This window comes from Schistocerca cancellata, chromosome 8 (genome assembly GCF_023864275.1).
Source record: "Schistocerca cancellata isolate TAMUIC-IGC-003103 chromosome 8, iqSchCanc2.1, whole genome shotgun sequence".
Classification (NCBI taxonomy): domain Eukaryota; kingdom Metazoa; phylum Arthropoda; class Insecta; order Orthoptera; family Acrididae; genus Schistocerca; species Schistocerca cancellata.
The window spans coordinates 526,587,033-526,613,010 of record NC_064633.1 but is presented as its reverse complement, the minus strand read 5'-3'; the positions used below and the strand labels follow the sequence as shown (position 1 = coordinate 526,613,010).

The window sequence follows — 25,978 nt, the reverse complement described above, 5'->3', positions numbered from 1 at the left end:
GCATGCGAAAATATTCGCGGTCGTTTGTGCTGAAAGAATAGCAGAGAGACAATGACGGCGGAAGAGAGAGGAGACAGGGAGGAAAGGGAGAGGAGATAGTAATGGAGAAAGTGGGAGCGAAAGAAAGAGACGGGTGAAGATAATAGCAATGGGAGCTAAAGAGAGGAGATATTGATGGTCAGTGAGTGACAGTGGCAGTTAATAGGAAACGGAGGTGGATGGAGATAGCAGCAGTGGGAGTGAAAGAGAGGAGACGGTGGAAATGAAAAATACAGATGAGTGGAGTCTGTACGTAAGGTTGAGTGGTCTGGACTCTCCCAAACCGGTGAAGTTTAACACGTAGGTGTAGGGAATGGCACGTTTTAGATCTAAATTTGAAACACCTAAGTATAGGAGAAAAAGTTGAATTGGAGCCACCCCCCTCCTCCAGATTTTCTGAGCTGATTCGTTCTTTTGGTGCTGCAAAGATTCGCAGGTGTCGTCCTCTGTTGCCACAATCCTCTTCCACGACCGTGTGTCGCGATCACTCAACACACATTCTCGTCCACGTTGTGACATAGCGAATGGTGTTTTTCCACTGGCCCTGTATGCAGAAAAAATGTTCGCTACTGTGCCTCTTGAAACAGCAGACACTTCGTCAAGGAGACACGCTCGATATCAGCACCAGCAACTTGCCCACGCTCGAATTCACGTAGCTGAGACACAGTGCACTCACCACTACACGGAACGCTGTTCTGACCACGACTGACAACGTGCTGAGGACGCTGCGCAGCTGCTGATCGTGGTCGAGCACGACAGAGCTCACACAACCTGCAGGCTTGGGGGGCATCTGCGTTTGCGTGAAAGAATGCAACGCTCGCGATGTTTTCACATTTTTGTCCAACCTCTATACATCAGTACTGTCGAAGCACATACAGAATTTCTAATTTTTGATTAACACCGAAATTAGGTTTTTCCTTCGAGGTGGGCGGAGTATTCGCGTCCGGAGAACTGGCCTGCACAATGCTTTGCGCAGGGGAAGAGGCTCGAGAAAGCGATCCTGAGGCGGGTGCAGCACCGCTCGCTGGCTGTCTTAATCTACTTGATTTAAAAGGGACCAAGAGCAGAAGGAAGAACTCATTTCGACTGGTATAATTTCTGGTGCCGCAGTTCCTTTGCTGTTATTCTGTGATTTGATGCACTTGGCCGCCTCCTCGCTTACCGAGACTTCGGAGTGGCATCAAGAAGACAGACATGCTCTAGGCGGGCAAACTACGGCAGGCGGTGCGTTCCGCTCGATCATTCCATTTATCTCAATTTCAGCACAACTGTCACGTCCCGTGCCATAGATACTATGTCTTACGTACTCATATATATCATTGCCCCTTAGGTTCTTTCCTTTCACTATCCCTTGAACTACAGTGCTCAGCAGTGTCTCACGTCGTAAAATGTCTCCAATCACTCTCGCACTTTGATTCTCTATCTATTTTACATTTTTGCTTATTGATTTGCCACAAAATACGTATATTCCTTTCTCATTCAACCCATCTGGCCCCCAGACACCAATTTTCAAAGGCTTGCAATCGTTTCGTTTCTGTCTTCTCCGCCGCCTATCTTTCGCACCATTATAGAATTGTTCTCGGAATCTACATACGCATAAATAATTTTCTATCTCGAGATTAATATTTTTATTTTTGTAACTGATTCTTTTTGTGGAAGTGAGGTTTATAGCGCTTTGCATCGCACCTATAGAAGGCTGACGATAGCAGATACGTTCACACAGACGATGCTGTTTTAACGTCTGTGCACTCCGATCCAGCAGCAATTCCTACTAGTGACGACTGTGGCCGAAAGGTGTCAACATCTTACGGACTGTGAAATCCTCTGTAGTGAAAACCGTGGATTTTTGAAATGAAACTATCTTCCATGAATATTACGTCGTTTCTCAGTTACTGCTGACTTAATATGTTCAGTTGCTAGTGTGAATGAAGGTGGTGGTGATTTGAGATGAGCGGGCGCTCATCATAGACATCGACGCCCTGACGAAAAGTCAGCATGCCAATCTCGTGGGTGGGGACGAAGACTACCCCCACACGCGGAGCAGTTTATAATGCATTAAAGTCTGCCTACCTTCCCCACCAATAGGGATGAGGCCTGACAGTTCACAAAATGTCACTACCCTCATAACACTGGAATCAAAATCGGCGAGGATGGTGGGCAGGTCTCCATCGAGACTGAGGGCTGCCCGATATCAGTACGTAAGACAGTAGAACACCACAAACTTCGCATATTGGTAGATACTCCCGCTGGACGAGGAAACCACGTGTTAAAAGGCTATGTCCCATGCGCAGCCTGGTAAGCAGAACCTCCTCCCAGTGCCTTCTGTCACCTTCAACCGTTCAGTCTCCCAATGACGTATGATGGGGCTGTCAGAAAGTAATATGGCGGGCTGCAACGGAAGGGGACTGACGGACAACTCCATCCCGACATGCTTCCTTGGCTGCTTTGTCGTCCATGTCGTTTCCCTGTATTCCAATGTGGTCAGGTAACTAGCAAAAGATCAACTCCTTCCCAGTCTTGGAATCGCTGTAAGGAGTCATGAATGAGCTGAATCAACTGGTCTACTGGATACATTTGCTGAAGTGCTTGTAATGCGCGAAGTGGGCTAGAGTACCCTTCAAATCATCCGTGGCACTTCTTCCAGCAGGGGAGGCAAAGTCACCCGCAAGAGACGCTGATAATTCCGGCGTGTTAAGCGACGTGGAAGGAAGATTGGTCCCAAAATACGGTCACCAATTATGTCGGCCCACACATTTCGGCTGCATTGATGCTGATGATTCGTTGTCACCATACCATGGGGATTCTGCATACTATCCCATAGATGACTATTGCGAAAGTTGAAGGTACCACTCCGCGTAAAGGTGGCCTCTATGAATAGACTGGATGACACAAATGATCTCTAGCATGGAAACCATGCATTTCCGGTCATACGTTCATTAGACCTTGTTTATTACGTATCCTCTCATCAATAAATCCCTAGAGTTTCTACTCGGTGGAAAAAAATCACCCTGCATAGAAAACAGAAAAAATCTCAAATGGTTTGCGGAATGAATAGCTCATATGAAAGACGTTTGTCATGTGCAAGAGAGTTATAAAACCATGTAATCAGTGATAATAGTCGGGGTTAATGACCTAAACAGCCAGAACGGAAACTCGGCGCGTTCAGAAAAAAAAGAAAAAAATTGAGTGAAGTTTCTCACAGACAGAATTTGAAACATGTCATGCGACATCTGCACAGAACAACTGACGAAAAAACGATGAAGACTGACATCGGGCGAGAAATGGTAAAGCGCGTGCCTGCAAACGGATAGGTGACTGGACCGTGACGGAGTTGGATCACGAAATATTTCAGTCGGTCTTTAATCTACACTTCAGCTCTCAATGATATGAAGGTTTCCGAGCAACGACATGTGATTCGGATTGCACAGTTAAACTGCAGGTCCGTTTTCCGTGGCAGGATTACTGGGATGGTTTAAGGACACGCAGTTCTTGGAAGTGACATCCAGTTTGAAGACTTCCACTAGGCCGGGCCAGGGCGTTGAGCCGTACGGCAGTATTACAGTAGCAGATGACAACACAGCTGTTTACAAAAGGAAGTGGGAAGACTTGCGAACTGCTCGATAGAGTGACGACAGTGAGCCGTCTTACTAGTGATGTTCATCATAGTCCCAAGCTGTTTGAAGAATGAATGGAATTGGTGTCTCTTCCACAATCGATTTCCTCGTTATATGGTCCTACGATGAGGGGGACGGACGTCTTACCAGCAACAAAAACAACTGAAAATTTATACTTAACAACAACAATAATAATAATGCACCTGCAGCATGAGGTGGTAGACCGAAAGTCGTTGATGTTTCAAAATCGTAAACACTGATATTTAATGTGTGTATTGTGCAGAAAATGAGGCGACTAAACGACTATCCGCGTATGGTTCAAATGGCTCTGAGCACTATGCGACTTAACTTCTGAGGTCATCAGTCCCCTAGAACTTAGAACTACTTAAACCTAACCTAAGGAAATCACACACATCCATGCACGAGGCAGGATTCGAACCTGCGACCGAAGCGGTCGCGCGGTTCCAGACTGTAGCGCCTAGAACCGCTCGGCCACATCAGGCGGCTCCGCGTATGGGAGTCGATTCTCATTTACAGAAAACCAGGATGATACGGTATGCTGAGGACACATTAGTAGTTGGTGAAAGTGAACAGGGACTCGGTCGAGTGCCTAATCAAGCTGAAGAAATAGTAACTAGGATGCAAAATTCATAAATTGTAGGTGTAATTATTGATGAGAATTTAAAATCGAAAAGTTCCGTCGCAAAAGAGCACCACTCCAAGTAAGTGTGCCTGATCTGGGATATTTACATAATATCAAAGCAAGGAGCTACAGGAAACAATAAATGTTACGTACACCTAACTGTAAATTGGACGTAAAGATACGACTGGCAAAAAGTTCGTTGCTCCAGGAATTATTTTTTCGCACGGCAGCTGCAGCACTAAAAATTGCAGTCGACATGAGCTTAATGACGATGAATACGAAAATGTATTGAGCCAGTTGTAGATGGGTAAAACCCTGAAATGCTTTTCTGCATAAATAAAGTTTTGATTGGTTTACTGCATTTCTTGTAGTAACTAATCCATAGCCATTGGCCTCAGCCACCAGTATCGTGCATAAATTAATGGCGCCGAAATACGTGCTGCGCAGTTAATTTTGTGTCGGCATAAACTGCCACTGCACTTGGAAAACCTCAGCTCTTTCAGCCAAATAACTGCCATGGGAGAAAATGTTTACAGATATGTAAACCAAATTAGTACACTATCCAGAGATCCTTAAAATAGGCTGTTGATTTTAAGACAATTTGTCACGTAGCCCTTGAAAAATATTTTCGAAAAAGTTCTACAATTGTATATTTATTCACTACTGGTTTCCTCTTCACAGGAAAAAACCAGTATCCGTCAACGAATCTTCTGACTCTGGTAAAAAATGAACATGTATGTTTTTTTTAATGAACGCACCGCCATTTGACTGTATTATTGTTTAATTACGACCTATATTTAAGAAAATATTTAGTAAAAACCGGTTTACTGTTTTTGCGAAATATGATGTGCTCCCACTATTATTTACTGATGATGATCAGATTGATTTGTGGGGCGCTAAACTGCGCTGTCATCAGCGCCGGTATACGTTTCCAATCTGTATACAGCCCAGTCTAGCCACATTCATGAACTATGGAATGATGACAACACAAACATCCAGTTCCCGGGCAGAGAAAATCCCCAACCCAGCCGGGATTCGAGCCCGGGACCCCGTGATCCAGAGGTAGCGACGCTAGCCACTAGACCACGAGCTGCTGACATTTACAGACCTTTTAAAAAGACGATGATTTTACATCTGGCATTTCGTGGGGAGTCAATATTTTCTTAATTTATGGCCTATTTTCAGATTGTCATTAATACATACTGCAAGACATCAATCAGTTGAAAACGCCATAAAAGACCGAAACCTAGGTCGTAATTAAATTAACAACAATACAGTCAAATGACGGTGTGTTCATTTAAAGATTATTGTGTAGCTGTTGCTCAACATAAAAATAAACATGTAATTTTCCAACTGACGGCACAAATACCCTTTTTCCGTATGTTTCACAGTTTTAGGCAGTCACCTACGAGATATCCTAACAGAAGTTCGTTCGTGTGGATCAATTACGCACTGGGATTCTTAACTTGTTGCACCTCCTACACATTTTCTATACTTTAACGAAAGGTAGTTCAAATCTTCGTTTGTGGGAAAATCTATACTACGTTTGCTTGGTGGAAAATCCTTGCTTGTAAACGAGAACATTACCTGTCGAGCACATGTCTTAAGCTGCGACTATCGTGATAAATATTCTGAAATGTTGATGCGCCACAGTGGATGGCGAAATGTGTGCGTGCTATTTACATTTGCTCACCTTGTGTTTTTTTCTGAAATGCGTTAGGGCAAATGAAGAAAAAAATAGTTCAATAGAATAAATTTAAGTTCACGAAACTCTTACATTTTGTACGTTTTCAATTGCATATGCATAACACAGCAATGACAGGCGTTGTCGTTCGTGGATTCAACCAGGGCAATTGAGTTATAGTTGCGCGGCGTGATTTTCAACGATGGATCGGGCGTAAGAGGTATATCGACCTCGCATTGTCCAGTTGGCCTACAAGGTCACATGGGTCTGTGTGTGATACGTTGTGTGTCTCCCCTTACGACAATTCTGAGATAACTATAACGGCTCCTAACAGGGGTAGTGACTGCTATAGCCCGAGACAAGCTTTCAGAAGTACGAGTTGTTTGACTATTGTCTGGATGTTTGCGGTTCGCGGAGGTTACAAGACATTTGTGAAAGGTAAATGAAAACGTTGATGATAAACAATTCTGAAATGCACACCAAAGTTGTAAGTGCACAAGTGACAAAGATACAATCCGGGAAAATCGGGTAGTTCTTTTGTGAATAAGATAAAAATATGGTGCCATGCGTAAGTTAAAATTCACACCTACATTTCAGTGACATTGCATGAACCTTTTTGTAATTCATCACTGCACGATATAAACCAGCGCTGCGAAAGTGTTTATTTACATTCCACGTGCGATTTTCTTTTAAATTAAAGGCATCTGCAGCGGCGCTTTCTCTGGTGTAATAAAGTTTTGTTCTTATATGTGATGGTCATAAATTCGAAACAGTTCACATCACAGTTTTTACATGTATGAAATGGTACGTGGAGTTATTCGTCTGTCCTGTCAAAATCTGCGTTCCCTCTCTGGCGATACGTTAGAGGGCGCACTTCCATTACACTTGTGAAAAATCGGCACATATTCACGTAGAGATATTTTGGTTACGTAGGTTTCACATTTCGGTTTTCGTTAGCTAAATGACGCAAAAGACTCCACTGCTGATATAAGAACAACATCTGATTTATCTTCCGAGAACTGTGATCTATCACAAAAAAAAAAAAAAATCTACTATCGTTGGCACAAAAGTTGTTCGCAGGAAAAGATCCAGTAAAGACGCCTTTAATATAAGCGGCCGAACGTGTCAGGAACGTAAATAGATATTAGATTGCAGCAAGGATAAGGCGCTCCAAATTTAAAAACGAACTTTTATGGGAAATACGGAAGCGTCCGATCCCGCCCGTCTGCTTTGACCCATGACGTCACAAATATGGCGGAAACAAAAACAAAAACGCAACTTTCCACAAGAAGCCTAATGACACTAACGGGACAAGCGCGAGAAATGGGGTGTTTTGGGTGGGGGGAAAACTAAATATAAATAAATTTAGACGCCTTGCGTAGCTACAACGTGTAAGTGAAGACAGCCATGCATGAATAGCCACCCACCTCCCCAGGGGTCGTAACCCCTGCAACCCATAGAAGATAAAGATGCTTCAGTAGCCGATTAGTGTTTTTTCTCACGGGATAGAACGAACAGATCAGAAAGATAAATATAATAAACTAAAACAGAAATTGGAGGAAACAGACAATTAAAATAAGTAATAAGTGTTTTTAAATTTGATGGTTCAAATGGCTCTGAGCACTATGGGACTTAACAGCTGTGGTCATCAGTCCCCTAGAACTTAGAACTACTTAAACCTAACTAACCTAAGGACATCACACACATCCATGCCCGAGGCAGGATTCGAACCTGCGACCGTAGCAGTCGCGCGGTTCCGGACTGAGCGCCTAGAACAGCGAGACCACCGCGGCCGGCAGTGTTTTTAAATTAAAAAAAAAAAATCTCACGAGATAGAACGAACAGATCAGAAAAGTAAATAAAATAAGATAAAACAGAACTGCAGACAGCCACACTCAAACCAAACTCCGCGCCGTCATGACGTTACACACAACACCCTTACGTCAAGGGTCATAGCCGACGCGTGGGATCGGACGCTTCTGTCGACCCCTTTTATGTAACAGCTGCCGAAAATGGACTCACCGTCAGACTTGAAATAAATATTTTTACGCAGTAGACGAGCAGATACGTTGCTGAAAATTCTCTCGCTGCACTAAAGCAAATATACGGATATCACGATGGGCGTAATGGCCCAAAAGCGTCCGCGACAGTAAATTTGCGCTCTTGGGAAGGTATTCGTGTTTGCTTGCGGCCTCCCTATGAGAAGCAGGAAGCCGGCAGTGCCGCTGCGCCAGAGCAACCTCGTGCTTAGGCCTACTCACCGCAGCGCGTCCAGCCGTGTTCTCCGCACGCCGTCCGCGAGCAGACTGGCCGCACTGGACCGCCAGCGCCGCTCCGCCGGCGCCACCAGCTGGCTGGCTGGCTACCTGTTACGCCCACGCAGCGCCACGGCGCGCCGCTGCCCGACACCCCAGATCACGGAATCTGTGCGCCGGGCCAACACCGCCTCTACTGCCTACCTCTACGCAGATGTAGGCAGATTGAACGCAGTTTTCCGACATTCCTTCACCAGGGAAGACGAATGGAATATTCCAGAATTTGAAACACGAACAGCTGCTAGCATGAGTTTTTTACAAGTAGATACTTTAGGGGTTCCGTAGCAACTCAAATCGCTTGATACGGGCAAGTCTTCAGGTCCAGCCTGTATACCGATTAGGTTCCTTTCAGATTACGCTGATACAATAGCTCCGTATTTAGCAATCATATACAACCGCTCGCTCACCGATAGATCTGTACCTACAGACTGGAAAATTGCGCAGGTCGCACCAGTGTTTAAGAAGAGTAGTAGGAGTAATCCATCGAACTACAGACCTATATCATTGAAGTCGGTTTGCAGTAGGGTTTTGGAGCATATACTGTATTCAAACATTATGAATCACCTCGAAGGGAACTATCTATTGATACGTAATCAGCATGGTTTCAGAAAACATCGTTCTTGTGCAACGCAGCTAACTCTTTATTCGCACGAAGTAATGGCCGCTATCGACAGGGGATCTCAAGTTGATTCCGTATTTCTAGATTTCCGGAAAGTTTTTGACATCGTTCCTCACAAGCTACTTCTAATCAAGCTGCGGGCCTATGGGGTATCGTCACAGTTGTTCGTGATTTCCTGTCGGGAAGGTCGCAGTTCGTAGTAATAGACGGCAAGTCATCGAGTAAAACTGAAGTGATATCAGGTGTTCCCCACGGATGCGTCCTGGGACCTCTGCTGTTCCTGATCTGTATAAATGACCTGGGTGACAATCTGAGCAGTTCTCTTGAGTTGTTCGCAGATGATGCTGTAATTTACCGTCTAGTAAGGTCATCCGAAGACCAGTATCAGTTGCAAAGCGATTTAGAAAAGATTGCTGTATGGTGTGGCAGGTGGCAGTTGACGCTAAATAACGAAAAGTGTGAGGTGATCCACATGAGTTCCAAAAGAAATCCGTTGGAATTCGATTACTCGATAAATAGTACAATTCTCAAGGCTGTCAATTCAACTAAGTACCTGGGTGTTAAAATTACGAACAACTTCAGTTGGAAAGACCACATAGATAATATTGTGGGGAAGGCGAGCCAAAGGTTGCGTTTCATTGGCAGGACACTTAGAAGATGCAACAACTCCACTACAGAGACAGCTTACACTACACTCGTTCGTCCTCTGTTAGAATATTGCTGCGCTGTGTGGGATCCTTACCAGGTGGGATTGACGGAGGCCATCGAAAGGGTGCAAAAAAAGGGCAGCTCGTTTTGTATTATCACGTAATAGGGGAGAGAGTGTGACAGATATGATACGCGAGTTGGGATGGAAGTCATCAAAGCAAAGACGTTTTTCGTCGCGGCGAGATCTATTTACGAAATTTCAGTCACCAACTTATCTTCTGAATGCGAAAATATTTTGTTGAGCCCAACCTACATAGGTAGAAATGATCATCAAAATAAATAAGAGAAATTAGAGCTCGAACAGAAAGTAAAAGGTGTTCGTTTTCCCCGCGCGCTGTTCGGGAGTGGAATGGTAGAGATAGTATGATTGTGGTTCGATGAACCCTCTGCCAAGCACTTAAATGTGAATTGCAGAGTAGTCATGTAGATGTAGATGGCGGAAGGCACGCTGTACCACTACTAGTCATTTCCGTTCCTGATCCACTCGCAAACAGAGCGAGGAAAACCAGCTGTCTTGTGTGTCTCCGTGTGAGCCCTAATTTCTCCTATCTCATCTTCGTGGTCCTTACCTGAAATGTACGCTGACGGCAGTAGAATCATTCTGCAATCAACTGCAAATACCGCTTTTCTAAATTTTCTCAATAGCGTTCCTCGAAAAAGAATGTCACCTTCCCTCCAGGAAGAAGCGTCGGCTTTGACCCGTGACGTAAGGGTGTTGTGTGTGAGGTCATGACGGCGTGGAGTTTGGTTTGTGAGTTTGGCGTGTTTGTAGATGTCGTCGTGTTGTGGTTTGTTGTGCTTTCTGGTGGTATGTTCAGGGTTTTCGTTTGTGTGGTGTAATGTGCTCAGTTTGCTTTTGCTCATTATACAGAATTGTTAGTGTCGACTGTGTTTGTAGTGGAATTCGCTTCAGTGAGTTAACGATTTTGTGTGAAGGTTAATTTCGTGTTGTTCGCTGTACGTCGTGTGGTAATTTTAGTAAAATTAATCGGTTGTTGTTTTTGTTCAGGAATGGATATGACGGATAAAATTAACAGTGCGCAGGTCAAGGGAAGTGTTAGATCCCAATGTGTGGCTGGGATGTTTTTGAGCTATACAGGGTGTTACAAAAAGGTACGGCCAAACTTTCAGGATACATTCCTCACACACAAATAAAGAAAAGATGTTATGTGGACATGTGTCCGGAAACGCTTAATTTCCGTGTTAGAGCTCATTTTAGTTTCGTCAGTATGTACTGTACTTCCTCGATTCACCGCCATGATTTCATACGGGATACCCTACCTGTGCTGCTAGAACATGTGCCTTTACAAGTACGACACAACATGTGGTTCATACACGATGGAGCTCCTGCACATTTCAGTCGAAGTGTTCGTGCGCTTCTCAACAACAGATTCGGTGACCGATGGATTGGTAGAGGCGGACCAATTCCATGGCCTCCACGCTCTCCTGACCTCAACCCTCTTGACTTTCATTTACGGAGGCATTTGAAAGCTCTTGTCTACGCAACCCCGGTACCAAATGTAGAGACTCTTCGTGCTCGTATTGTGGACGGCTGTGATACAATACGCCATTCTCCAGGGCTGCATCAGCGCATCAGGGATTCCATGCGACGGAGGGTGGATGCATGATGTATCCTCGCTAACGGAGGACATTTTGAATATTTTCTGTAACAAAGTGTTTGAAGTCACGCTGGTACGTTCTGTTGCTGTGTGTTTCGATTCCATGATTAATGTGATTTGAAGAGAAGTAATAAAATGAGCTCTAACATGGAAAGTAAACGTTTCCGGACACATGTGCACATAACATATTTTCTTTCTTTGTGTGTGAGGAATGTTTCCTGAAAGTTTGGCCGTACCTTTTTGTAACACCCTGTATAGGTCAAGGGAAGTGTCCGATTCCAGATGATATTGTGTTTAGTGTTTGGGGAGTTTTGTGATATCGGTTTTTTTCGTCTTTTGTGTGGTTTTGTATGGGGGCGAGTGTCTAAATTTGTTTATATTTAGTTTGCCCCCCACCTAAAAACACCCCATTTCCGCGCTTGTCCCGTTAGTGCCATTAAGCTTTTTGTGGAAAGTGTGTGTGTTTGTTTTTCGATGTATTTTCGTCCTCATAATGTGTACGTAACGACTTTATATGCGCCATATTGGAATCGTGGTTTATGTTCGTTTCCGCTATATTTGTGACGTGACGTGCAAAGCAGGCGGGCGGGATCGGACGCTTCCGTATTTCCCCTCTCAATTGAGTTCTCCAAGCGGGCCCGTAATACTTGCTTGTCATTTGAATATACCGGAAACAAATCTAGCTGCCCGCCTCTTAAATGCTTCGATGTCTTCGTTTAATACGGCCCGTTGCTGATCCCAAACACTCCAGCAGTACTCAAGAACAGGTCGCATCAGCGTCCTATAAGCGATCTGCTTTACAGATGAACCACGCTTTCCTAAAATTCTCCTAATAAACGGAAGTCGACCATTCGGTTTCTCTACTACAATCCTCACATTCGTTCCATTTTCGTATTGCTTTGCGACGTTACGGCCAGATATTTAAACGACGTTATGTGCCAGGCAGGAAACTACTAATGCTGTATCCGAACATTACGGCTTTGTTCTTCCTACTCATTCGCATTAGCTTACACTTTTATACATTCATCACACTAATTGAAATTTTTGCTAAGACACTCAACTTCGACACCTTCCGCTTCACTACAGTATCATCAACAAAGAAAGGAAGACTGCGACCCACGCTGCGTGCCAGGTCATTTATGTATATACAAAATAACAGCGAACTTTCAGAGCCGGCCGCTGTGACCGAGCGGTTCTAGGCGCTTCAGTCCGGAACCGCGCTGCTGCTACGGTCGCAGGTTCGAATCCTGCCTCGGGCATGGGGGTGTGTGATGTCCTTAGGTTAGTTAGGTTTAAGTAGTTCTAAGTTCTAGAGGACTGATGACCACAGCAGTTAAGTCCCATAGTGCTCAGCGCCATTTGAACCATCAAAACTGCGACACTTAACCGTGTTTTGAACTTTCAGAATGCTGGAGTAGGTTCGGTCAGCAACTTCTGTAAGTTGAAATTTTTTTTTGTTTTTTATAGATTCGCTGATTTATTTCGGGCTGAGACCCATTTCTAAATCATTATAACAAATTCGAATATTATCTGTATGCACTGTAAATGTTCATTACACGTATTTAACATCTTCGGAAATGCCATTTTTGACTTTGAAAATGGGCCTCGGTCCGAAACTAATCATCGAGTGAATAAAAAGTAAAACTTTGCAGCTTGGACTGGTTTTTCGTTCTACAAAATAACAGCCCTTGGGCACTTCCGACGGTAGACTACCCTCGTCTCTGACGAACACTCGGCATCGAGGACAACGTACTGCGTTTTATTACTTGAGAAATCTTCGAGCAGCTCACATACCTGGGAACTTGTTCCACATTCTCGTACCTTCGTTAACAGTTTGCAACAGTGGCGGATACACTCGTGAGGGCCCGCAAGCGACGCTTTCTAAAACCGTGCTGATTCGTGGATATAAGCTTTCTGTTTTGTAGGAAATTTATTGTTTTCGAACTCAGTTCATGTTTCAGAGGATGCAAAGCAAGTACCATGGCTCGAACGGTCGATTGGAACTGTACAAAAATTATTTTAAAATACGGATGTATGTCTGTCCTAACATCTTCCAAGATCGCTTACCTGTTCGACTCTGCGATTGTGTACACTCGATATTTCAGTGTTTAAGCGGAGCTTGTATAGTGCGGAGACTTTTTCCGAGCCTACCACAGGCACGAAGCAGGAACGACTGACGTCTTGTCCAGCAAAAATATAATTTGCATTTCCGATGGTAGATTCATATTCTAGGCAAATTGGCGAATCGTCTTATGTATGTCTTGTGCCGTCATCAATAAATTCCAAAAGCCGATTAACACTAGATTACTAAACCCTCGTAAAATTTACAATTGCATTTGGCATCTTTTTGCGGTTCCCACCAATCCGAAGTCGTGAGTGACACAAGCTCTTGAGTACCTTCATGGCAAACATTATTGTTAACAATGGCTGAATTATTTATTGCCTGACTGCAGCGGTTCGCTGGTACTGGTGTTTTTCTAGTAAATATTACGGATGTTTAGTCATAGTTGTGTGTGTGTGTGTGTGTGTGTGTGTGTGTGTGTGTGTGTGTGTGTGTTCTAATAGTTCGCATATTTCTTTTATCGCAGAGAATTCACATTAGTGACAGAAGAGTGTTAGGTTATGTCACATTGGCCCTCTTCTGTGTTGATTTCGTCGCTTGCTACAGAAATTAGCTAGAGATGGAAGATGAGGAGTTTTATTTTGCCACTAACGTAGTGCGTGCCGTGCGAGGAGAAACTTCACCTGAACAACAGCAACGGCAGCAACAACAGCAGAAGAAGTAGAACGTATAAACCACTTCAAGGAAGAAAAGTATGCTCATTTTGTCCTTCGAGCAAATGAAGAATGGCAACATTTTGTAACCAGTGTTCAAGAGCAGTCTGCGCAGAATACCGAGCTAGGTCTTGCATAGATTGCAATAGTAATGTGTAAAACAGGATACTCTACTCATTAGGTGTCTAAAGTACTCTTGGAGTTATAATAATTACAATAATTTGCAACTAGTGCTTAACAGAAATTATGGCTTCTTTTCCAATTGCCACTATAGGCTATAAAACAGAACAATTTATACTTATTTTGTATGTAACATACCGCTGGAGCGAGTAATTGCAATAATCTGGTACATAACCTATAAATCATTATTTCCTTTGAATGAAATTTGGAATAGTAAAATTTACGATGGTTTAGTAGCAATGTAACATTCCCCCGCCCCCCTTTAGTGCTCTAGGATTTAATTAATCGTTAATTAAATGCCATCAAACTAATTTTCCTCGGCATTTAGGTGTCACCGTAAGAGGTCCTGTTAACTTCTGCCAGGGGCCGGAAACCGTAACGTACCTCACAACCTCTCCTACAAACTTACAGTCTCCCCCACGACTGTATTATGTTTTGTTACGAATGGTATGATGATGATCAGCAGTTCCGAAAAGGAAGTTTCAGCCATTCTTAGATAATTACGAAAATCAGCTCCTTAAGTAACAGAGCGTAGGTGCATTTCTTTCTTGATGAATTTCGTTCTTCGGATTAGTCACTTGTTTGCCCAAGCTTCCTCTCGGATTTTTTTCCCTTGTTACCTTTAAAACAGGTCTGTCGAATGGTAGCTCTCTTCAAATCTATATCTACATGCACATCAATATTCCGCAAGCCACCTTATGGTGTGTGACGGAGGGTAGATGAAGTGTTTTACATTTAGGATAGGGTGTAAATTTGGGCTTGCTAGAAATTTGGTACTGCGAAAGGCTGCAGTCTAGCTGCAACAACGCAAAACAGCGTTTTTGGCCCCGTCAGCTGTTCTTTGTCGTATGCGATTGTGGTCAACATAAACTCAATTTCGATCCTCTTAAAACTTTTGCAGGTAGACATTTATTATTTTTTCATGCAGTTTCTGTTAACACAAATAGTCTTCTCTCTGGAGTGTCGTATTAAGGATAATATTAGCTTTTAGAATATCTTTAGTTTTAATAGGTACTATTTTTCGATATTTTTTAATTACCCTGAAAATTAGTATCAGCAATAGTCTAAATTCGGGCCATTACGTGTGGTCTATATTTGGGCTAAAGATAGTCTACATATTGGACCATTTTGTCAATATGATTATCCTATACCGTTTTAGTTCTACAAACAAGAGAAGAAAACAAAAATATCTCCTGCAGGGAAACAGGAAGAAATGGAACGAGGCAGATCAGCGTCTTTAAAAAAAAGCAACAAATGATTTAAAGCTGTCGGATCTGTCCTGATAACTGACAGTCCTTACAAAACAATGTTACAAAAGAGTGCTACTGACGAAAATTTTTTTGCTAATCCTCTGAAACTATACACTGTGAAAAATAAACCGAAGTTTGGAAAAGTGTCTGAAATCTCATCCAAAAAAGTGAAGGTTGAGAAAAATGAAAAAAATACAGATGGAAAAGGACGAAAAAAGCATGAAGATAGTCCAGGTGAGTCACAGTTAGATGAACCGGCTACGCGACTCGTTAGCGACGACTCGAATGATTTAGACTTTCCTGCTAGACAAAAACAAGCCAAACTGATGATGCAGGACGCATTTTTTGTGAAGGAAACTTTTGTGGTGACTTGCAAGGAAAGTGGTGTGTTACGTGCACCACACGTAATGTGGGCACCACAACCAATGTGCAGGGACTGATATTTATGTTTGTGAATCTTGCAAAGAGAATACAATATTTTACATTATGTGACCAGATTTTTTGAATACCGCAGTGATTCTAAAATAAAACTATGCCATATTATTTTGTAACTACTTCATAAATTGTTCTGATATTTTATTCTATAAATAAATTGTTGTCATTTATCTTACTGTGGTTTTCAACGATATTTGAATAGTTTTAGGACTAGTCCAAATTTAGACCACACCTCCAAGTTGTGTACATCACTAATATTTTTTAAAAATCTGAAACAAGAAGAAATAGAGAAAGTATGATATATTTCATCTTAATTACTTAAAGAAGAACAGTCAAAATATTTTTTACTGCAATATTCTTCATTTATTTGGAATAGAACGTTAGATGTGCCTAAAAAAGTAAATGGTAGACAAAATGTCAGTCACTCTACTTGTGGTGCCATTCTCAAGTCGTCGTCCCCTCCCCCCTCCCGTTCCCTATTTCAGTTGCGAATAGCCCTTGGGAAGGATGAAACATTTGTCACTTTCATTTTACCATCATGGTCCACTCGCGATGTACTGGTGGAAGCAAATTGCTGGTTGGCTCTTCTAGGAACAATGGGCTCTCGGAATTTTCACTGTAAAGCACGCCATGATGTACTGTCTGCTCTTGGAGGGCAGTAATTCCCTTTACGCTCTCACATCGATAATCTAACCTGCAACGGAACGAACCACTCTTCTTTAAGTCTTCTGTACTTCCAGTAATCTAATATGGGAAGGGTCCGTGGGTGATACTACTCGTAAATACTCTGAAATACGCCACTTTTGTGGACCGAGTACTTCTGCTTTCCAGTTTTTTCACTGAATCTCTGTGTGGCGTATACTTTTATATTATCATTACAGACGGTCACTCCCACGTATTTGTGACGTTACTGTCATCCCACCGTAGTATCTGAACACTTATCAGGCGGCCAGAGTTGGGACTCGCGTCCGTGGCGAGACATTGGCGTACAGGAGCGTAAATCGCGTAACGTTGACCGTCGTGATGCTCCTGCTAATGTTATAAGTTTCGTTGAAATATGGCTTCGATGTCACGAAGAATCGGACGGTTTGGTAGCAAAAAAAAAAGTTCAAATGCGTGTGAAATCTTATGGGACTTAACTGCTAAGGTCATCAGTCCCTAAGCTTACACACTACCTAACCTAAATTATCCTAAGGACAAACACACACACCCATGCCCGTGGGAGGACTCGAACCTCCGCCGGGACCAGCTGCACAGTCCATGACTGCAGCGTCTTAGACCGCTCGGCGTTAGATAGCAGAGTGCTGTATCGGCTAATAAATAATACTTGCTGTGTCATGGTTTGTTTATATATCCTCGATCTTGACTTATTTTTGCGATATTTATGAGTGTATCATTGAGAAACTTCAGAACCATTGACAGTCTACACTGTGCCTTTTGTGTAATATCGTAGTGACTTACAATGCGACCAGCGCATTTCTAAACTTAATTGCAGTACTAGGCCACAAAATTTACGGAACTTACTCGTCCAACAGTGGTCAAACACGTGTTATTAACAGTAGTGCAAAATGGCTCTGAGCACTATGGGACTTAACTTCTGAGGTCATCAGTCCCCTAGAACTTAGAACTACTTAAACCTAAATAACCTAAGGACATCACACACACCCATGCCCGAGGCAGGACTCGAACCTGCGACCGTAGCGGTCGCGCGGTTCCAGACTGTAGCGCCTAGAACCACTCGGCCACCCCGGCCGGTTTAACAGTAGTCAAATGTGCTGTGCAGCAGGTTGTTTCATGAAAGAAACAACAGAATACACGCAAGTGCCACCTACACAGGTAGGACCCCTGGCTGTGTTGACGGTTATAGTCTATGTACCATCGGAGGGTGACCTATTGATAGGAACTATATCCTTGTCTATTACAAAAAGTAAAATCCCGCCTCGATTGCGAAAAAAAGCACCTAGTGTTAACCCAGGTTTCGGCGTAGATAACTACACCTTCTTCAGAACAATAAAACCCACAAGTGCCTAAGAAGACCTTTGTCAATGATTAAAAGACCATGTTTATGGCGGGTCATGGCCCATCGAACATAGGCCAGTGTGAGGTGGAGCGTACACTATTAAGTCAAGCAGTGGTTTTGGCTCTGTACATATGTACTGTTTGTGTTTTCCTTTTCTTTTTCTTTTTTGTTTATAAATGTATAGCTATGGTGTTCTTTTAATCATTGACAAAGGTCTTCTTAGGCACTTGTGGGTTTTATTGTTCTGAAGAAGGTGTAGTTATCTACGCCGAAACCTGGGTTAACACTAGGTGTTTTTCGCAATCGAGGCGGGTTTTAAGTTTTTTAATATATTAACCAACGATTGCTCACGCGCTGCGATGTTGAAGGTTCTTATATCCTGGTCTGACGTTAACAAACATACGACTGCACCACGCTCATTTCTGCAATGCCCGATGTACTGATATAAGCAACGCAGTGGAATATTCCAACAAGACTACACCACTATACAACGAAAGATCCTAATACAACCAACACTTGTTCCCGTCTCCAGCGATTTATCGCCAACAGTGTAATCGAACAGTAATTAACATCTTTCCCTACTTCTGCCCAGTACATTACATTTTAGTCACTGACGGCCCACTGCAAGTTTCTGGAATAAAAGTCGACCCTCTGCAGGTTTTGCTGCATTTCGCTACGTTTTCCTGGCCTTGGAAATTGACAAGATGGAGCGAAGACAGGCACTTCCCCAACCAGCTGAGCAGCGTGGAGAGCATGTCACCCACAGTGATACGACAATCTCCGCTCGAAGGTCTCGTTTACCGTCAAGGGTACACAAGATTCCGTTATCGCGCGCGCTCCGCAATCACAATGCTGTCTAAGGCAGCGGCGCATCTCTGGCTGCGCCATGTTGTCCTTGCATGCATCTTCAGCGTATCGCGCTTTTTGCCGCAAATGAGGTAGTTCTAGTACCTGACGCTTCAGGACGGAGGATATCTTAAGTAATGAACTGTAACAGAACGTCTAGCCTTTTAAATAAACAAACTATTTATCAGGTGGGATCAGACTGTCCGCTGACGATGCTAGTGTCTCATATTTCTTGGCTTATCAGTCTTCTGACTTGTTTGATGAAGCCGGCCATGGCATCCCCTCCACCGCCAACCTCTTCATCTCAAAGCATCGCTTGTACCCAGCGTCCTCAGTAATCTCTGCCTTACAGATTTTACCCTCGACAGCTCCCTCTTGCACCATAGAATTACTTCAATCAGACAATTACAGAGTCAACTCATGAAGGTACTGTCTCAGGCCTCATAGCAAGCAACAGACCTGAACTTGTCAAATCAGTAAATGTAGAGGCTGGTTAGTTGATTCGGGGGAGGGGACCAAACAATGAGGTCATCGGATTAGGGGAAGTTGGGGAAGGAAGTCGGCCGTGCCCTTTCAAAGTAATCATCCCGGTATTTGCCTGAAGCGATTAAGGGAAATCATGGAAAATCTAAATCAGGATGGCCGGACGCGGGTTTGAACAGTCGTCCTGCCGAATGCGAGTCCAGTGTGCTAACCACTGAGCCAGCTCGCTGGTTAATGTAGAGGGCAGTATCAGTGATCAAATGGGTCAAATGGCTCTGAGCACTACGGGACTTAACATCTGAGGTCATCAGTCCCCTAGACTTAGAACTACTTAAACCTACCCAAGCTAAGAACATCGTCACACACATCTATGCCCGAGGTAGGATTCGAACCTGCGACCGTACCAGCAGCGCGCTTGGAGACTGAAGTGCCTAGAACAGCTCGGTCACAGCGGCCGGCTTATCAGTGATCATAAGGCTGTGACAGCATCTACCACTAAGAGTATTACGAGGAATGTTAAGAATGCTAGGAAAATATTTTTTCTTAGCAAGAGTAGCACGATACAGGTTGCAGAGTATCTGAACAATATCAAAATATTCAGAGCTGTGGACAAAGATGTAAAGCTCAAATCGAAAGAAATCATCGTTCAATATGTCTCAGAAAACTATGTTCCGAGCAAGGTCTTAAGCGTCGGGAAAGACACCGTGGTTTAATAGCCGTGCTACAAAACTGTTACATAAACAAAGAGAACTTCATTACAGATTCAGGACAAGTCGTAACCTAGGTGACGAGCAGAGGCTGAACGAAGCGAAAAGAAGCGCGAGGAGAGCAATGAGAGGAGCGTCAATAACTGTGAAAGTAAAATTTTGTCAATCGATATGACTAAAATCGAAATTGGTATTCATCTTACGTAAAATCAGTAAGCGGTTCGAAGTCATGTATTCAATCACTTAGTGACCATAATGGAACCGAAACGGAAAATGACAGAGAGAAGGTCGAAATATTGAAGTCGGTCTTCCGAAACTATTTCACCGCGGAAGATCGTAAAACAATTCGTCTGTTAAATAATCGTTCGAGCTTCGAAATGGCAGGTATTGAGATAACATAGATTTTTTGACAACGTGGTTGTGGAGATGAAGCAGCGATTAGTGTGATTAATCAAATATTCAAAAACAGTCTTAATCGCATTTATTATTATTGTATACCGCCAACCGGTTTCAACCCGACGTAGGGGTCATCTTCTGGGCGTTTACACTGTGAAATTATAGATATCCGTCAGACTCCATTATACAATAGCGCTATTGTATGTCGTTCTTGCTTCGTCCGTCATATGTTATTTTCTTCCAAGGTAGCTGAATTGCTTCACTTCGTCTGATTCGTGGTCCCCAGTTTTAATATTAGTATTATCACTACCCATATTCTGTGCTCATTGGACTTTCCATTCAATTCAACATTCTTCTCCATTTTCACTGAGGACGGCAATACCATCAGCGAATCTTATCGTTCATGTTCTTTCGCTCTGAAATTTAATCCCACTTCTAACCTACCTTTTTGTTTCCGCCATTGCTTCTTTGACATACAAACTGAACAGTAGGTTTTGTTTTACAGTATTACTTTTATTGCGTTAACAGATTTTCGGCTTACAAGGTCATCTTCAGGCACACAAACGTCTAAAGATGGCCTTGTAAGCCGAAAACCGATTAACAAAATAAAAGTAAACTAGCGCTTTTCTACCAAGAATCGACGGAAGATACAGACAACATGAAGGTTGCATCGCTGTCCCTGTCTTACACACTTCTTAATCAGATGCTTCGTTATTGGTCTTCCATTCTTATTGTTCCACTTTAGTTCTTACTCATATTATGTATTACTCCTATTTCCCTACAGATTACCCCTCTTTTTCTCAGAATTTCGAACATCTTGCACCATTTTGGATTATCGAACGCTTTCCCTAAGTTGACAGATCCTACGAAGGGTTCAAATGGTTCAAATGGCTCTGAGTACTATGAGACTTAACTTCTGAGGTAATCAGTCCCCTAGAACTTAGAACTACTTAAAACTAAGTAACCTAAGGACATCACACACATCCATGCCCGAGGCAGGATTCGAACCTGCGACCGTAGCGGTCGCGCGGCTCCAGACTGTAGCGCCTAGAACCGCTCGGCCACTCAGGCCGGCTCCTATGAAGGGGTTTTGAATTGTCTTAAGCCTTGTTTATATTAACAGGTGCAACATTAAAACTGCCTCTGGTATCTTTACCTTTCCCAAATTGTTTTCCCGAAGTTTGATGATAAGTGTCAAGTTTTAAAGAGTCGGCACACCAAGTTGAATTGTCATCTGCATGCCATTTCCCACAATGTTGTGTACAGGATTGTAGCGCCGCTGGAAGATCGAAGGAAATACGCAAAGACCTACGCGAGATTCCCGCTTCTTCTAACGAAGTCACAGCAAGATCATGTTATTAACAGAGAGGCAAACTCAGTAGCGTACGATTAAAATATAATTAATGGATATCTTGAGCAGAGCACAACGTGTAAGCCTGATAACGACATGATTATTAGAATAAATGCACCAAATTGATGCTTATAACAAGTAATATTTATTTATTCTTCCAGTAATTTTCGGGTTGCAGCCGGATCGCATCAAAATTTTGTCACGATATTTCGGCCCAGAGACGTCCGGCCATCCTCAGGTGAGTAGACGAAGTACTGAAGAGAGCTGATGCAGTCATGGTATTTATAGCGAATTCCGCGCATGCGAATCGTACTGGCGGTTTACGGCGTATGCGTTAGAAGGTGACGCGCGAGGCAGCCAAGTTTTGTGTGCTGCCCTCAGTGGTGATGTAAGAACAGTCTAATCGCTGAGTATCGACTGAGCAAGTCGATTCCGCTGTGACTGCATAATTTTAATAATCGGATTCCAATTTTTATCCAGCTGAAAGCCGTCATCACGATTCATTAAATTATCAGCAAGACGTATTTTCACGGATTCTTTAATTACAGGGTCCCAGAAGCTGTAACCCGGTGCTAAAATTTGGTATTATTGTATTCCATTGAATGTCCCATGGAAATGCAATGTTCTGCTACTGCTGATTTTTAGGGCTGACCCAGAGGGGAGTGTCTGTCGTGTTCTACACAGCGTTCCTGGACCGTTCGTGTCGTCTGACCTATATATGCCGAGCCACACTCTCAGTGAATTTTATGAACATCCGCCTTCCTGGATTGAAAATCGTCTTTAACGGATATGACTAAGGCCCTTCTCTATACCGGTGGACGGAAGATGACACTAATATTATTCTTCCTAAGCAATAGACGAAGTACTAAGTTTAATCGTCTCGCAACACGTAAACCGTAAGTTTCATCAGTTCTATTGAAGAGGCCATTAGACCTTTTTCCGCGGATTCTGTGGGCGAAATTCGACGGGAATCGAGTCGTACCTTTCTGAAATGTGCACCGCTAGGGAGCAACATCTCTCCAGCGGAAAGAGGTGCTCTTCGCAACCTTCCTGAATATACTGGTACGGTCGTACTCCCTGCTGAAAAGGGTAATGCTACAGTCTTTTTGACAAGGGAAGCGTACAACGAGAAGATATATAGTCAATTAAGTGATTCTGTTTACCGCAAAATCGATAAGGACCCAAGGAGCCGTATACCCAGAAAAACTGCTACTCTTTTGAACGATAGTTTTTTACCTGAGTGGGGAGAGCTTGTCTGATGACGTGGTGGAAGAAGAAACAGGAGTTGGCAAGTAAGAATAGGGAATCCAGTATTAGAATTTAAAACAGCTTTGGAAGATTTGAGATTGAGTAAGGCATTGAAATTTCTGAAATCGTTGGGGGAAGTGGCAAAAAAACCACTATTCACGTTGGTGTGTACAGTGTATGAGGCTGGTGACATACCATCACACTTTCGGAATATCATCAGCCACAGAATTCCTAAGATAGGAAGAGCCGACAAGAGGGAATATTATCGCACGGACAGTTCATACATCCAAGTTACTGACAAGAATAATATACAGAAAAATGGAAAAGAAAGACGAAAGTAGTGAGAAAAAGCAGAAATGAGAACAGGGATAAGCTAAACTTCAGAACTGGTGCCTACCCAGGCAACAAAATAACCCATGACGGACGGAACAAGCACGACATAGAAAATAGACTGGCACCGGCAAAAAGGACATTCCTGGCCATGAGAATTTTACTATTATCAAATGTTGTTGTTGTGGTCTTCAGTCCTGAGACTGGTTTGATGCAGCTCTCCATGCTACTCTATCCTGTGCAAGCTTCTTCATCTCCCAGTATCTACTGCAACCTACATCCTTCTGAATCTGCTTAGTGTATTCATCTCTTGGTCTCCCTCTACGATTTTTACCCTCCACACTGCCCTCCAATGCTAAATTTGTGATCCCTTGATGCCTCAAAACATGTCCTACCAACCGATCCCTTCTTCTAGTCAAGTTGTGCCACAAACTTCTCTTCTCCCCAATCCTATTCAATACCTCCTCATTAGTTACGTGATCTACCCACCTTATCCTCAGCATTCTTCTGTAGCACCTCATTTCAAAAGCTTCTATTCTCTTCTTGTCCAAACTAGTTATCGTCCATGTTTCACTTCCATACATGGCTACACTCCATACAAATACTTTCAGAAACGACTTCCTGACACTTAAATCTATACTAGTGAAAGGTGGCTACACTGAGCCACAGCGCCAAAAATCGCGCCAGAGAGAGTATTGTTCCGCCGCCTCCACTGGCAGTGCTTATTGAGACGTAGCGGCAGGCAGTTCTCGCCGAGCAGTTGTGGTGGACACAGCTTGTAGCTGAAGTGGGATGAGATGTGGTAGTGCAGAGTGTTGTTCCATGTTTTATGCAGTTGTTGATGGGAGAGATAGCAGATGTTGTTCCAATGCAGATATTGTAATGATCTGAGTGCTTTTCGTCAATATAAATTAAGGTAACTAACCACTGTTCTTATTTTCTTATTATTGTGTGTCCTGAATAATGCTTCATTACAGGTTCAGTCAACAAATCATCTGGCTTGTGTTCTTGTATTAGAGTGTAATTTTGGTTTTCTTGCACAGTTATAGTATTTCTAATTTTCCTTTGTCACGTCAGTATAATTGATATTTAAAAATTCTTGTCTTATTGAAGAAGAACCGTGCCAGATGTGCGTTGAGTCATACTACCACATACAGAACAGTTACACTTGTGCTTTGTTGGATTCGTAGATTTTATAGTTGCTGGGGACTTAATTAATTAATTGTGTTAATGAAAAGTTTCATTTCATTCTTTGTTGTGGTTCTATGCAGTCAGATAGCGTAATAATACTAGTCAGGGCCAGCCGTTTACGAGACTTGCGTAATCGGACTTACAGCTACCAAAAATATTTGCATTTCATTTTATTAAGCCACCATGCACGTGTTTATAGTCAAAGTTTTCGCCTCGTGGCGACAAAGACCTACCGCGTCTGTCCCAGTCCGAATGTCGATTATTGTCAAGTTCGCGCGCCTGGCGCTCTCTTGTTGCTTCTCGTAAATGAAACAAATTATTTTCCTCAAACCCTTCTGCTATCTGTGATTCTAAATTTCTTCTGCTGTCTTTTCCTGCGATTTCGCCTTCAATTTGTTTCACTTGCTTTCGTAATGCCTCAACTTCCTTTTTAACGCGTTCATTAAATTTTCCCTGATTTTCAACATGTTTATTTATGTTCTGATACTCTTCGGTTTCTGCAAATGGCAATGGTGCTGTGTCATCTGAATCTTTGTCCCCATTTAAACTAAGACTTGTCAGTTTATCTGAAATCTCTTCAACTCTTTCCGATAAATCACCTATTTGTTCTTTCTGTTTATTTACGTCTTCCGTAAGTGTCGCGACTCGCGTTTCGGTATTGTCACCTTTAATAGTTAACTGTTCACACTGTTGCGTTAAGTTATTTATTCTGTCAATTGGTACGGATTCCTCGATTCTCTCAAATATTTCTTTCTTATCGTGTGCACGTTGTAAATTTAATTCTGAAAATTTCTGTACTATCACGCGATCTTTTTCCTCCTGTTCTCTATCCTGTTCCCTTTGTCTAATCTCTACTGCAACTAATCTATTATTGTGAGAATTCAAAATCGGTTGTACTTCTTCTCTGATTTCTTTCTTTAATTCATCTTTCATATTTTTGAAACATGTCCCTATTCGTGAGTCTAACCGGGTTTCCATTGTTTCCATATCAGCTTCTAATCGTGTTGCCAAAGTTCCCATTTGTGATCCTAGAGAGTCTAACCGTGCTTCCATTGTTTCCCTTTGTGAGTCTAACCGTGTTGCCATTGTTTCCCTATCTGTTTTTAATTCAGATCTAAACTGAGTTTGCATTGTTCCCATTTGTGATTCTAACCGAGTTCCCAAATTTAGTATTGCACTCATCAACTGCTCCGTGTTAAGTTGTTCGAAATTCTTTTCGCCCCTAACATTTCCCACAAAACTAACTTCCTTCTGCATAGCCATAAAGCTATCTGTATTCGATACTATTCCAGAATCTTCTGTCGTTAATCTCGGGTTCTGTGAATTTTCTGATTGAGAAAAATTTTGAAATGGTTCCGGACTATTTTCCCGACTCATTACATTGTTTTCCACTTCATTATCCATCACACTGTTGTCCTGTGTTAGCGAGTTCGCCATGTTAACAATTTCGTCATTCTCACTATCCATCATTTTTGCCTTTTTCATCGACCGCGTAATCATTTACAAAATGTACAAAACTCGTTAC

General features: G+C 42.8%; 2 protein-coding genes across 4 annotated transcripts in view; one reads left to right on the top strand and one right to left on the bottom strand.

Moving 5' to 3' along the window:
* LOC126094532 (protein SPT2 homolog) overlaps positions 1-25,978 on the top strand; it is a 591,136-nt gene that overhangs the window by 53,200 nt on the left and 511,958 nt on the right. The gene's annotated exons all lie outside the window — the stretch shown is intronic.
* LOC126094533 (zinc transporter 1) overlaps positions 1-25,978 on the bottom strand; it is a 679,313-nt gene that overhangs the window by 306,357 nt on the left and 346,978 nt on the right. Inside the window, exon 1 of one of the 3 annotated variants that reach the window (XM_049908956.1) lies at positions 8,003-8,022. The exons of the other annotated variants lie outside the window; for them this stretch is intronic. The gene's annotated coding sequence lies outside the window, so the exon portion shown is untranslated. Of the gene's footprint in view, positions 1-8,002; positions 8,023-25,978 lie in introns of those variants that run through there. 3 annotated transcript variants of the gene reach the window in all.